This window comes from Sinocyclocheilus anshuiensis, unplaced genomic scaffold, assembly GCF_001515605.1.
Source record: "Sinocyclocheilus anshuiensis isolate Anshui unplaced genomic scaffold, SAMN03320099.WGS_v1.1 scaffold2746, whole genome shotgun sequence".
Taxonomy (NCBI): domain Eukaryota; kingdom Metazoa; phylum Chordata; class Actinopteri; order Cypriniformes; family Cyprinidae; genus Sinocyclocheilus; species Sinocyclocheilus anshuiensis.
The window spans coordinates 34,705-38,631 of NW_015554165.1; positions in this window are offsets into that span (position 1 = coordinate 34,705).

Below are 3,927 nucleotides of genomic sequence, written 5' to 3' on the forward strand. Positions count from 1 at the left end.
GATGGATGGATGGATGGATGGATGGATGGATGGATAGATAGATAGATAGATAGATAGATAGATAGATAGAATATTCTCAGTTTGCAAAAATATGTTATTGTCAACAGTTACTACTGTAAGCTCTATTGTGCATCTGGTATGGTTGAAAAGGGTCATAAAAACGAATGGGAAAATGCAGAACCAGATCAAAGAAATGTTCGACTGGATCAGTTCGCGGGAAAGAGGCGGACTTCCGTTTGACCAGTGTGTGCAACGTGAGCTGGTGGCTTCAAAGAGAAAGTACAAGAGCACGTCATTTTCGCGGTAATATCTCGCAACTAATGTAACAGCAACAGCGCTCTGCAGAAGAAAAAATACTCGCGTCGGATTATGAAAATGTTTGTAAAAACATGGCAACGTACGTTTTTAACCTTTTTAGCACTGTATTGGACCTCTTTTAAGGCGATGGTTTGCAGTGGAGTGAGAGGGGAAAACTTTAAAATGTAACCTTTTCATGGTCTATATGTAGCCACGATTTCGCTCAAAATTAGACGGGCTACGTGTAGTCTGCTTTTAGCCCACCTGGTGAAATCGAGGCAATCTGTGGTCTAATTTTAACGGCTTGGCTATAGACCTATACCAGTAACCAGACCAGCGATGAGCATAGCCAAAATAGCCTTACAATTGTTTACATGTAATTTTCGCCCACGCAGCTTCTTATCAATGCAAGTAAACTTTTGAATCATTTAAATTAGCATTATTTTATATTTTATTTAATTATTTTACAGCATTATTAAATATAGCATTATTTATTATGCCAAAAATAATGCTAATTTAAATATTTTAAAAGTTTATTTGGATTTGATAATATGATGTCATGCATCCCACAAGCTGTTAAATGTTACATTCATACATATTATATGATATTTTTGATATTCGGCTGTCTTTCAGTTTATAAATAAAAATGCCATTACAATTCCCAACCGCTAGATGGCGATTGTAGCCCTACTGAGACATGACTACTGGCAACGCGAGACATGAGAGTTAGAGATCAGTGTTGTGTGTGTTTTGAATTTTTTTTACACGAGAGCACTAAGTTTACCTGTCGGAGTTTTTATGTTGTCATTTATCCGTAATGTTTTAATGTTAAGTGTGATAACATGCTCTTGATTTGTATTAGATTTTTTCTTCTTTTAAATATCTTAAGTTATTTAAAATATTTTATTTTTTCATTTTCATATTTTTATTATCTTAAGTTGTTAAAAACTCCAGATTTTTTTATCATAATATTTATATTTAAGTGTATTGTATTTATAAAATTTGATGTTGTCATTAATTCTTTTGTATTTTTATCATTTTGTATTGTCGTAAGTTGTCAAAAATGTTATTTTTCTTAATAAAAGCTGTATGGATTGCCATTTTGTTGTCTATTAGATGTATTTATGTAGTCGTTTAATAGCGGTCTAATTGATGACTAGTCTATTCTTGGGCTATGATTAGACGTCTATTAGATTTTCACTGACAGCCCAACTTCAGCCTTGTTTTAGCCTAGACCCATATTCACTGTCTATTAGATGTATATATGTAGTCGTTTAATAGCCGTCTAATTGATGACTAGTCTATAAATGGGCTATGATTAGACGTATATTAGATTTTCACTGACAGCCCAAATTTAGCCTCGTTTTAGCCTAGACGTCTAGGCTACATTTAGGCGTCTTTTAAACGCAAAATTGCTTGCTGGGTTAATTTGGGTACGGCTGAGACATGTTACAGGTTATAATATAATCCAAAAATCATGGCAACAAATGATTTTTTTAAGTCAGTTTAATACGTTTAATCAGTTGAAACGACGTTCACAGTCAATTTGATTCAACTTAACTCATATTTAACCGTTGCTTCTTGTCATTAGACGTCTAATAGACGTCTTTTAAACGCAAAATTGCTTGCTGGGAAGTAGCTTTTATGAAACTATAGTGTTTCCCTCCATTTTTATCTTTATAACAAAAAAGAATGTACTTGCAGCCATTACGAACACACAGCAGTTCGGGTTATTTATAGTATTTTATTGGTTATTATGATCTAGTCTAGACTAAATACAAATATTTTATTTGTTATGTGCACCTCGTATAATGTTTTTAATAATGTCACATTTGCAAAATCGACGTTGGGTAAATAATAGGTAGCCTATAAAGTACAATGATACATTGTTTAATATTTCGGTAATTCAGTCAAGCACAAATGTTCGTTTTCAGTATAAATACGCTCGAACTACTCTCAAATTCATTTTGTTCACGATTTCATTGTTTGGGGCGATCTGCTAGAGACTCCGCGGGAAATCCAAATGCTTTCGTGTTGTGTTCATAGACAAAACGAAACACCGAACTTTAAACAACAAATAGCTAGGAATGGAAATCAGCAACACAGGTTAGAATTGTACTGTTTTAGCCGTATATGCATTGTCAAACTATGTCTTGCTCACGCGGACTGTATATTTGCTTCTTCCTGTACTGTTTTAACAAGATGGACGACATTATTAATCGTAATTTATAATAATCGCCATTTCAAGCGAATTTATGCGATACAAAATGTTTAAATGGATAAACAATGGCATTAAAGCATCATCAGACACTGGCCAAGAACCTTCTAAGCACTCTATATGACAATAAATGACGTTTTGACAACTAATAATTGAAGCGAGTATTACCATTTAAAATGGCAAATCAAGATTGAATATAAATAAATACTTTATTGGAGTATTTTCTTACTTCATAAAACCATAGTATTTTACTTTTTGCACCACTATATTTCAGAAATATCGTTCCTCACTCGTGCATTTGAAGACATGACAGTGATGTCTGATAGAATCATTCTTCTAAGTCTGTTCTTTTGATGAACCTGTTGGTTCACAAATCACACGGAACGATTCCTTTACGAAGTGGAGAGATCCAATTGCAGCTGTTCTCGACTCACTGATTTCAACGAACCGGTCAAATTGAGTCTCCAGTTAACAGCACACCAAATTAGTCATATCTGACTCAAAATGAGCCAAGAACATGGGCAGATTTGGTGCGCCTGGGCTGGGGCCTGTACCATGAAGCCATATTGGCTGGCTGGTCAAGTTTCAGTCTTGTTTACACCAATCCTGGGTTTTAGGTACCATGAAAGTTCAAAGTTGCTTGGCTTTTAGCTAGGGCTGGACAATGATTCAATATCAATATGTATCGCGATATAATTTTGTTCAATAACGGTGATATGATTTTTAAACACATTTCCGATATTTCGATAGTTCAAAAAACATTTTCGTAAACTGAAAAAAATAAATAAATAAATAAATAAATTGATGTGTGTCGGTTTAGGGAAATACCTGGAAATACCCGTAAATGGCGCATCATGCACGTGAGGTTATCTGACGGAGAGACGCAAAGCAGTTTAAAGCAATGATTTTTAAACATTTCCGATATTTCGATATACATTACCAGTGTTTCCCATACATTGATTTAATTGTGGCGTTTGACTTCGTTGAATAAACATGAGCACTGCAGTTTCAAAATCAAAACGCTGCGCGGGTGTTTTATATGAATGTATCTCTGAAGGGAAAGGACTGTCTTCAGAAAAGTTTCCATGGCATTTTCATTTTATCTGATAAAGAAGCGTTCATGAGCTGAGCTGATTTGATTACAGCCATTACTGGAGAAACCGCTAGTTCTACTGCTCTCAAAGCGCCTCCTGCTGGCAGACAATCAAGTTTGCATTTTCAATAATAAGCTCGTCTCCAGCAACCTTTTTTTTTTTCTGCAGCAGCTAAAGCACATTTGTTTCAATCTATAAGAATAATCAGCCTACACTACCAGTCAAAAGTTTTTGAACAGTAAGATTTTTTTTTTTAAAGAAGTCTCTTCTGCTCACTAAGCCTGCATTTATTTGATCCAAAGTACAGCAAAAACAGTA